Below are 11,520 nucleotides of genomic sequence, written 5' to 3' on the forward strand. Positions count from 1 at the left end.
CCTCTTAAAACAGCAACTTTTCTCAAAATGCCGCGCTTGCCACAGGGTGGTGGGGAACTTCAGCATGTTTGCGCTAAGTTGATTCTGTGACGTGCAACCTTTCGACCAATCAGGCCACAGGCTTCTCCATTTTTTAAGGAAGTTGAGACGTGTGCACAGGGCGACGTTCCAACATTGCTTTTACTGCTCGTGCGCCACAGCTTTGCACCAGCCATTCACTGCAGAGTGCTGCTGAGCGCGCGGGCTTGCTTTTAAAGAGAAAACTGGGTTGCGGGGAACATAGGCGGTGGAAAATGAAACGTTTTGATGACGTGTACACGTGTCGATGATGTGTACACGTGTACACGTGCCAGCCAATCAAAATAGAGACCCGCCCTCCACTGGCTGCGTTTGCCGCTGCGGGACACGTGCTCTTGGGGAACGCTGCAATTCTGACCCCGCTTTATTTCGTGAATAGCAAAATGAAGTGGGGAACAATTTCTCCGTGCTCAAAAGCTGCGGAGTGCAACAAATGCAGGGTAGATGCCCTTTGGCAACCAAAAAGAGGTAAGTGGGGAAAGGCCCAGGGTAGGTAACGTTACCCAAAAAAAATAAGAGCTTGCTAATGTTCTCCAGGACTGCATTCTCATTGGTGCATTTAAATCTTGTTGGATATTCTTGGGGTGTTGGAGGAAAGCATCCTGAGTCTATGGAGAGATTACACGTGTCTATTGGGATGGCTTTCCACAGCTGGGGTGATTGGCCACCCTAACTCTCTTCCAGAGCATCAGACTTCTTCAGAAACGGCTCCTTTTAGTCTGCCTCAGCGAGGGGTCACATGGCACCCTGAAAGAAAACAATGCATCTCAGCAGTGTTCCCCACCAGTTTGAGCTAGAACACCTGACAAGTCCAAAACCACTCCAAATGGGCTGGAGTCCCCTCAGAGTACTCCAATGTCTCCTGCCCAGCTTCCCCAAGAAGACAGAGTACTCTGCAGTTCACCTGCAGTATATGTTTCCCCGTGACCCACACTGCAGGGACGTAATTCCCGCATATTCATTGGTGTGCTTAAATCTAGCTGGATGCCCCTGGGTGATATAGGAAAGCCAAAATGTGTCCCCCATGTGACCAAGGCGAATGGTATCTGGGTCGTATGCTCCCTCTACGCCCCTAAATACGCCATTCAAGGTGGCTAATACGCCATTCAAGGTGGCTAGGAGCAGCAGTGGTGTAGGAGGTTGAGAGCTCGTGTATCTAATCTGGAGGAACCAGGTTTGATTCCCTGCTCTGCCGCCTGAGCTGTGGAGGCTTATCTGGGGAATTCAGATTAGCCTGTACACTCCCACACACGCCAGCTGGGTGACCTTGGGCTAGTCACAGCTTCTCGGAGCTCTCACAGCCCCGCCTACCTCACAGGGTGTTTGTTGTGAGGGGGGAAGGGCAAGGAAATTGTCAGCCCCTTTGAGTCTCCTGCAGGAGAGAACGGGGAGATATAAATCCAAACTCTTCTTCTTCTCTTCTTCTAACAATAGTTAAAGTATTTAATATAAATATATGTCAGCATTTAAAATCCTACAATATATGGGTCTGGAAGCAAATTGGGAGCCAGTGTGGATGGAACAAAAAAACTGAGGTGATAAAGGCCTTTTCCACATCGGTTGTTTACAGTGTTTCAGGCTGGAAATTAAATGTTCCCTCCGTGGAGTTTTGCATTGCCCCCCCCCCCCATTAGTTTTGGAACCATTTCCAAAACACTTCCTCTCAACTGTATCTGAAAACACTTTTACAGCATTTATTTTCACTGAAAACACTCGCGAGCTGGCTTTCCTCACAGTTCAATGATACTGAAAGGTTTTATTTTTCCTGCAAAAATCACGGGCTGTTTTCCATGCCCCCTTGTGCAGGTGCCAAAGTTTAATTTCGGCGCTTGCTCTGACATTATTTTGGTCCCTTACCTCACAGCTTTGCCCAGAGGTGGGATCCAGCAGGTTCTCACAGGTTCCCGAGAGTAGGTTACTAATTATTTGTGTGTGCCGAGAGGGGGTTACTAATGGGTGATTTTGCCACGTGATTTTTGCCTTAGTTACGCCCCTCCTCCGCTCCTCAGCAGTAGCGCGCAGAACTTGAAGCAGTCTAGCAGGAGGTGCGCCGGCGTGCATGTCAGCCTGCGTGCATTCGTTTCCCGCCCAAGGACCGGCGCAGCGGCTGCGTCCTTGCCACAGCCCGTCCCAGGAATGCCCCGCCCCCGTAGTGCCCCGCCCCGCCCCATTGGCGCTACACCACAGTTTGAATCCCACCACCATGGGAACCTGTTACTAAAATTTTTGGATCCCACCACTGGCTTCGCCCCTCTCCTCTTAAAATTTATTATTTCTGATGTTCTGTTCCCACTTCTGTTTTTGGTATCAATGAATCAGCAGTGCTAGGAGGCATTGCTATAGCGCATGTGTGGGGAAAAAAACGGCAACCAGGAAACAACCAATTGAGAAGGCAAACCTCATTATGAATGCTTGGATTGAAAATGTCTTCGAAATGGTGTAAGTGACATGTGCAGGAAAAGCCTAAGTCCCCATGATCTACTCCAGTCAACATTCTGGCCACAGCATTCTGTACCAACACCCATTTCTGGACAGTCTTCATGGGCAGCCCCAAATACAGGGCATTGCAGACATCTAATCTGTATTTAAATCAGTAGAGATAAGGACCAAAGACCTATGTATGGGGCCGGATTCCATGGAGCCAGTGGTGGGATCCAAAAATTTTAGTAACAGGTTCCCATGGTGGTGGGATTCAAACTGTGGCGTAGCGCCAATGGGGCTGGGCGGGGCACGACGGGGGCGGGGCTGGGCATTCCGGGCGGGGCATTCCCAATGGGCGTGGAAAACGAATGCACGCAGGCGCAGGCTGCCACGCACGCCGGTGCACCTCCTGCTAGACTGCTTCAAGTTCTGCGCGCTACTGCTGAGAGGAGGGGCGTAACTAAGGCAAAAACCACGTGGCAAAATCACCCATTAGTAACCCCCCTCTCGGCACACACAAATAATTAGTAACCTACTCTCGGGAACCTGTGAGAACCTGCTGGATCCCACCTCTGCATGGAGCTCTTCTGCTAACACTGGGGCTCTGCCCTCCTCTGGTGCAAGAGGAAAATGTTCCTGTTAAATTGTTTTTTTGATTTGATTCTAATCTGTTTCTAGGCTGCCTCAAAACCAATCTGCTGCAATTGTGATAGGCTGAACTTGAATTACACTGATAAGAAATGAGTGTGTCGAGCTAGAAGCAGCAGTGGCGTAGGAGGTTAAGAGCTCATGTATCTAATCTGGAGGAACCAGGTTCGATTCCCAGCTCTGCCGCCTGAGCTGTGGAGGCTTATCTGGGGAATTCAGATTAGCCTGTGCACTCCCACACACGCCAGCTGGGTGACCTTGGGCTAGTCACAGCTTCTCGGAGCTCTCACAGCCCCACCACCTCACAGGGTGTTTGTTGTGAGGGGGGAAGGGCAAGGAGATTGTAAGCCCCTTTGAGTCTCCTGCAGGAGAGAAAGGGGGGATATAAATCCAAACTCTTCTTCTTCTAGAACCCTCATCTAGCCCTGTTCAGTTACGTTTAGAAAGAGTACCAAAGATCAGGCTTTCGACAGAATAATATTTTTATTGTGTAGAGCACAGGGTGGATCTCTCTAAAAGAGAGTCACCCCCAACCTTCATCTTTTATTGATACAAAGAATACATATGTCATAATTCATGTTCATACCTGCATACATGATCATATTTCTCCCAGATATGCTTTCTTCCTTTACCTTAAAATCACATTGGCGTGTCTGATTCTTCTTATTACACAAAAGCTGGAAAGTTACCTTTCTCTGCTCTAAGATGTATGTCCCCTCCCATAGGCTAAGGGCAACAAAACTGAATTCTGTATTTTTGGTTTCAGTCAAGATAAACAGTTCCCAACTTTCCTAAGGGTGGGGTTTTCCCAGGAAGATACATCTTCAGGGTTAAAAAGATTTCACATACAACTTATTCACTTTAAAAGGTTAAAATTGATGATGACAATTATAGTATGTGATTCTAAGAACATAAGAACAAGCCAGCTGGATCAGACCAGAGTCCATCTAGTCCAGCACTCTGCTACTCACAGTGGCCCACCAGGTGCCTTTGAGAGCTCACATGCAGGATGTGAAAGCAATGGCCTTCTGCTGCTGCTGCTGCTCCCAAGCACCTGGTCAATTATCAATTTTCAATTATCTGATCAGATTCACCTCTCCTCTAACCCTTAACCCTTATTAGCCCATCTTATCTAGCAGAGTATGCCTTAAAAGGCTATAAGATGTGCTTTCTGTCACGTCTCTTGGTTCTGTACCACGATGTTATAAATTCCTTAGTGATAAGATCTTTCTTGCATGACCAGTTGGCCTAGAGAGAAAGAATCATCTTAATTTTAATTACATTAATCCCTTATTCTTCAATATCTGTCATCAATATCTGTCATCAATATGCTGATGACACTCAGCTCATTCTGCTGATGGAGGCGGGGACGGCCGCCGCCCCTGCGGCTCTACAGCATTGTTTGGAGGCGGTCGCTGGTTGGTTGAAGCAGAGCAGGTTAAAACTTAATCCAATGAAGACGGAGGTCCTCTGGCTGGGTCGTGAGGGGGGGTGGCTGGAGGCTTTCAGCTGCCGGTGCTGGAGGGGGTCCCTTTGACATCGACCCCTTCCGTTCGCAACCTGGGTGTCCACCTGGATTCGTCCCTTTCAATGGAGACCCAGGTGGCACATATAACCCGGGTTGCTTTTTTCCATCTCCGCCAAGCCCGGCGGCTGGCCCCCTACCTCTCCCAGACCGACCACAGCCCGCTAGAGTGATCCATGAACAGCAGTCACCTCCAGGCTGGATTATTGTAATTAGGCTTTACGCTGCGGCCTTCCTTAGAGGCTGATCCGAAACTGAAGCTGGTCCAAAACGCGTGAAACATCTTCCTCACGGGGTCTCAGCTAGAGACCATATCACCCCCGTGTTGTGCCACTTGCATTGGCTCCCAGTGGAATTCCGGATTGTCTTCAAGGTGTTGGTTCTGACCTTTAAGGCCCTTTACGGCCTGGGGCCTCACTTATCTATGGGACCGCCTCACCCATTATGTCCCCGGAAGTCGTGCCCTCCGCCAGCGGAGGCGTAATCTGCTGATGGTCCTCGCCCTCCATGATGCGGCTGGCACTCCCGCGGCAGACCCAGGGCATTTACTGCCCTGGCTCCCCCTGCCTGGTGGAACGCCTTTCCTCCAAAGCAGCATTAGGGCCCTGCGGGGACAACTTTGAGAGTTCTCGCAGGGGGCGTGTAAAACTGTGCTGTTCCACGCCGTTAGCGGCTGCCAGTGACGGCCGCTGAGCCCGCCCCTCTTGTTGCCCTGCGCATTGGCTATATATCTGACCATCTGCCAACCCCCTCCCTCCCAGGGTTTGACCACTGGGGTCTGATACCAGTCGTCTCTTATTATTAATCACTTACTGACGGTTACTGCTGCTATAGTTTTATAGTTTTAAGGTTTTGTATTATTTTAACTGGGGCTATTCGATTTGTTTTATTGTGGTGTTGTTTGTTGTTGTACACCGCCCTGAGCCCTCCGGGGGTAGGGCGGTTTATCAAATTGAATAAATAAAAATAAATAAATAAATATCAAATACAATTTTCAGGCCTAATCTCCTGTCCCACAAGTGTCATTGAATTGGGTGGAAAGTGCCAGCATGCCTGAGTCTTGTGCTGCTGATCAAACTTTGCTTCTTGTTGGAAATTCCCCATTATTCACATGCAAACTCTGGCTAAGAGAAAGACACTTGAGCTGGCCAAAGCCTTGATTAGCTGATAATGCTTCTGCCTTATCTAAATACACTCCTAATACACTTCTAAAAGTACCCCTCTGGTTCTAAATAGAGTGCCTGTTCTCTCAGACCTCCTCATATTTTCATAGCTGATTCATTCCTCATTTCCCTTTTGACCTATAATTCTGAGGCCAAAGAGTTTGTGGCAGCCTCATCCAAGATTTGGGCAACAGGAGCTTAACAAATTCTGCCATCTGCTTTCCAAACCCTCAGTCCTGTGATCGTGAAGTGGTTTCCCTGGACCCAGAGCACCGGGGGTGAGCAATCTGAATTTAGGAAGAGGGCTTAAATGGAACAAGAGTTTTCCATGGATACCCCTCCCCCTTTTCTCAAAGCTCCTTGCATGCTCCTTTCCCTTCCTCTCCCCACAACAGAGGGGCGTAACTAAGGCAAAAATCACGTGGCAAAATCACCAATTAGTAACCTACTCTCGGGAATCTGTGAGAACCTGCTGGATCCCACCTCTGCCTCATTCCTTACCCTACTGCACTACAATGCGCAGGCAACAACAACATCTATAAAGTGCTGGCAATCCAATTTAGAATACTCAACACAAACGGGGTTGAGAAAGAGGCCAGAATGCTAAAACAAAAAACCTACTTCCCACGTTTCTCCACATTTATATGCATGTTTTTCCCTCCTGGTTCGGAGGGGTTGAATGGAGGAGGTGGGGACAGCAATTGCCACAGGATGGCTGAGAGAGCTTGAACCTGGGTCTCTCTAGTACAGTGGTGGCAAACCTTTGGCACTCCAGATGTTATGGACTACAATTCCCATCAGCCCCTGCCAGCATGGCCAATTGGCCATGCTGGCAGGGGCTGATGGGAATTGTAGTCCATAACATCTGGAGTGCCAAAGGTTCGCCACCACGGCTCTAGTATGACACTCGAACCCCAGTGGAACATCTCTATCTTACAGGCTCATTATAAAATGAGAAGAAGAGTTTGGATTTATACCCTGCTTTTCTCTCCTGTAAAGAATCTCAAAGCGGCTTACAAACTCCTTTGCTTCCCTTCCCCACTACAGACCCCTTGTGAGGCAGGTGGGGCTGAGAGAGTTCTGAAAGAACTGCGACTGGCCCAAAGTCACCCAGCGGGTTTCATGTGGAAGGGTAAGGAATTGAACCCGGTTCCCAGATTCAGGTCCTTTGCTCAGGTGGAGGAGTGGGGGATCAAACCCAGTTCTCCAGATCAGAGTCCAGTGCTCTTAACCACTTACACCACCCTGGTTCTCCATGAATCTGGAAATGAGAAGCATGTGGAGAATCTGGCTAGTTTTTCTTTCTTTCTTTCTTTCTTTCTTTCTTTTCTTTCTTTCTTTCTTTCTTTCTTTCTTTCTTTCTTTCTTTCTTTCTTTCTTTCTTTCTTTCTTCTTTCTTCTTTCTTTCTTTCTCTTTCTTTCTTTCTTTCTTTCTTTCTCTTTCTTTCTTTCTGCTACCAAGTCACAGCTGATTTATGGCGGCCCCATGGGGGTTTTCTTTTAAAAGATCTTTATTTCTACCCAGAAACACTTTTGACAACAAAAGACAATTACAGAGATCATGCATACAGATAGGTACGTTTATTGTAGGGACTTCCAATTTCCCCTGGGTTGAGTATTGAAGCTGTAAACAAGTAACCCTCTCTTGGTCCTAACCACTGCACTCTCTTTTCTCAGTTAAAGCCTCATGGGGTTTCTAAGGAAAAAGACCCTTGGGGTGGTTTTGTTTCGCCTGACTCTGACTCTGCGCCAAAACCTCTGGTGTTCCTTTGAAATCCTGTCCGAGGGCAAATACCAGCCAGGAATGGCCAACCCTGCTAGCTTCACCGAGATCTGAAGAGGTCAGGCTGACCTGGGGCTATCCCAGTCGAGGCCGTGTTTTTTCCAAAGGTTGCCTTTTCCTTGGTGGAATTTCTGGTTGTCATTGAGATTTGCAGAGCTAAGATATTTGTTCGCTGTTCCTCAGGAACAAGGTGCGAATGTCTCCGGAGCCAAATGGCAAGAGTTCCCTCCAGTCGAAATGGCGCCCCACCTGGCTTCCCCAAGCTCAGCGCCGGCTGAGGAGCTGACTCTCCTTGCCAGGAGGTCATGTGAGGGCACCTAATCTGCTTCCACGCAGGGCCTGTCGGGCATAAAAGCAGCTGCTGTGGTGGCTGCGCCCTCTTCTGCAACCTCTGAGCTGTCTTCACCGTTCCACTGACCTCAAAAGCCAAGGACTGGTGGCTGAGTTTGACAGGTGAGTGGGGTTGAAGTGGGGTGGGGGGGTGGCTGGCTGGCTGGCTGGCTGGCTGGCTGGCTGGCTGGCTGGCTGGCTGGCTGGAAGTATACGAAGACTCCTTGTTTTCCTGCTGTCTGACAGTGACTCCTTCAATATGCTAACCTTCACTGAAACTTTTGTTCCCTCATCAAAGAGAGAAAGTGCATTGGCAATGGACTATCAACAACTGCAGAGCTTGGCAAATAAATCTTGTTCACCAACGAATATGTCAATTCCTTTTCACGCAGGGATACCCAGCCTATTATATTACAGCTAGCCACAAACCCCATGCACAGGAGAGCCTATATGCTGGCTAGATTTAACATCTGGCCATCTCCCACTACACACAGAGGAAGACTTAAAGGTCTCCCAAAGCGATAAGAGGTTCTGTACCTGCAGCATAGGACAGCTGGATTCCATCCCACACATTCTCCTGAACTGCTTATTATACCAAGAACTCCGATCCAGTCTGTCATCCCAAGCTATAGACTCTCTATGATTGATTATACTGAATCAGATAAAGTAGTTATGCTTTTAAATCTCTGCCAGGATTTTCATTGTTGCCTTATAGTGGCAAAGTTTTTTGGTCAGAAGTTTGTAAACTGTATGATGACAAACGCCGTAAGTTTTTTTACTATTCACTTTTTTAACTGGAACTGTATTTTTTATACTATCGAGTATATGCCAATAAAGGCTTATTGAAGTGAATTGGAGTTTTCTATGCTGTCCCTTGGGTGGGTTGAGAGCCAGCATGGTGTAGTGGTTAAGAGCAAGTGCGCTCTAATCTGGAGAACTGGGTTTGAGTTCCCGCTCTGCCACATGAGCTGTGGAGGCTTCTCTGGTGAACCTAGATGAACTTGTGCACTCCTGCTGGGTGACCTTGAGCGTCACAGTTCTTCGAAGGTCTTTCAGCCCCACCCATCTCACAGGGATATCGAAGAGATAGAAAAGGTGCAGAGAAGGGCAACGAGGATGATTGAGGGTCCGGAGCACCTTCCTTGTGAGGAGGGGCTGCAGCATCTGGGACTCTTTAGTTTGGAGGGGAGACATCTGAGAGGGGATATGATTGCAGTCTATAAAATTATGCATGGGGTAGAAAATGTTGACAGAGAGAAATTTTTCTCTCTTTCTCACAATACTAGAACCAGGGGGCATACATTGAAAATGCTGGGGGGAAGAATTAGGACTAATAAAAGGAAACACTTCTTCACATGACGTTTGATTGGTGTTTGGAATATGCTGCCACAGGAGGTGGTGATGGCCACTAACCTGGATTGCTTTAAAAAGGGCTTGGACAGATTTATGGAGGAGAAGTCGATCTATGGCTACCAATTTTGATCTGAGACTGCAAATGCCTGAGCAAACCAGGTTCTCCGGAGCAGCAGCAGCAGCAGCAGCAGCAGAAGGCCATTGCTTTCACCTCCTGCATGTGAGCTCCCAAAGGCACCTGGTGGGCCACTGCGAGTAGCAGAGTGCTGGACTAGAAGATGGACTCTGGTCTGATCCAGCTGGCTTGTTCTTATGTTCTTAGAGTGCTTGTTGGGGGAGCGGGGGAGGGAAAGGAGATTGTAAGCCCCTTTGAGTCTCCTTATGGGAGAGAAAGGGGGGGATATAAATCCAACTCTTCTTCATCTCATCTTAAGAAATCTAGCTATGTCCTTGATGCTTCCTGCTTGGATCTGCCACATTCCCATCTGCAGAAGGTTCAGCACCAAAGGACTCTTGGGGAGCCAAGGAGAGAGGCCCCTCAGTGGCTACTAGCCATGGTGACTAAAGGGAACCCATCTTCTGCTTTCTCTGACCCCACCCCCCCTCCCCCCCCCCACCCCTTCGTGCATTTTCATGGCCCTCCTGGTGCCAGTAAACCTCCTCAGGGATTCTTTGATGCCCTCCAAAGCCTCCTACACATCTGAATTCACAACGGCAACTTCTTCCCATAAAGGAAAGTGTTGACTGCAACTCCTTAGTGGTAAAGAGTCTGTTGTAAGGAGAAGAAGACGAGTTGGATTTATATCCCCACGTTCTCTTCTGTAAGGAGACTCAAAGGGGGGTCACAAACTCCTTTCCCTTCCCTGCTCACAACAAACACCCAGTGAGGTAGGTGGGGCTGAGAGAGCTCCAAAAACTGGGACTAGCCCAAGGTCACCCAGCTGCCATGTGTGGGAGTGCACAAGCTAATCTGGTTCCCCAGATATGCCTCCACAGCTCAGGAGGGAGAGCTGGGAATCAAACCCGGTTCCTCCAGATTAGATACACGAGCTCTTAACCTCCTACGCCACTGCTGCTCCTAAGGCTAAGAGGGACAGAAAGGCAAACAAGATAAGCCTCTGCCACTCAGGCGGAGGAGTGGGGACTCAAACCTGGTTCTCCAGATTAGAGTGCACCTGCTCTTAACCACTACGCCACCCTGGCTGGAGAAGAAGGGAAGGAATTTGTAAGCCATTTTGAGACTCCTTACAGGAGATAAAGGCAAGGTACAAACCCAAGGTACAAACTCCTCCTCTTCCCCCCCCCCTCCTCCAGTGGTGGGATCCAAAATTTTAGTAACAACAGGCTCCCATGGTGGTGGGATTCAAACTGTGGCGTGAAGCATGTAATGGGGTTGGGCTACGGGTCACGACGGGGGGTGGCTGGGCATTCCAAAGGGTGGGAGGCATTCCTGGGCGGTGCTGTGGCAAGGACGAGTCACGCTGCTTGCATTCCTTGGTGATGTGCACCTCCTGCTAGGACTGCTTCAAGTTCTGCAGCTACTGCTGAGACGAGAGGTGTAACTAAGGCAAAAATCACGTGGCAAAATCACCAATTAGTAACCCCCTCCTCGCACTACACAAATGATTAGTAACCTACTCTCGAGGGACTCTGTGGAGAACCTGCTGCTGGATCCCACCTCTCTGCACTCAGGGCATCTCAGGACAAGATGCCTTGTGCCAGCAGGATCCCACCGCAGTGACTGGGAAAGATCTTGCATTGACTGAAGTTTTCAGCCTTCCTTGATGTGCATGACCAGCATTGGGGACCATCCTCTACCTCTGCTCTTGCCTGACTCCACTGTGCCTGAGGCTGGGCCAGTGGGCCAGAGAGAGATGCCACGCACTCCACGGGAGACCCTGCCATGAGCGCATCCTCTGTCCCTCTCTCCTCCACTGACTGGCTGTCCGGTTGAGGGGTGTCGGCTCTCCTTTCACGCTGCTGATTCCCTGTCCTCACCGACTGAGTCTCTTTCCATTCCAGCATGTGGCCCGGATCACGCTCTTAGTTGCCCTCCTGCCTCTCTCAGAGGCCGGCATCACTCTAAACAAGGTGCTGGACTCACCGTGGAAACTCTGGAGAGATGACACACAGAGAAAGGAATACGCATAGCAAGGTACTGTGCGTTGTTGTGGATAATGTTGCACAGTTTGTTTGGTTTGGTTTATATATGACTTCCA

The sequence above is a fragment of the Sphaerodactylus townsendi genome, linkage group LG01 (genome assembly GCF_021028975.2).
Source record: "Sphaerodactylus townsendi isolate TG3544 linkage group LG01, MPM_Stown_v2.3, whole genome shotgun sequence".
NCBI lineage: Eukaryota > Metazoa > Chordata > Lepidosauria > Squamata > Sphaerodactylidae > Sphaerodactylus > Sphaerodactylus townsendi.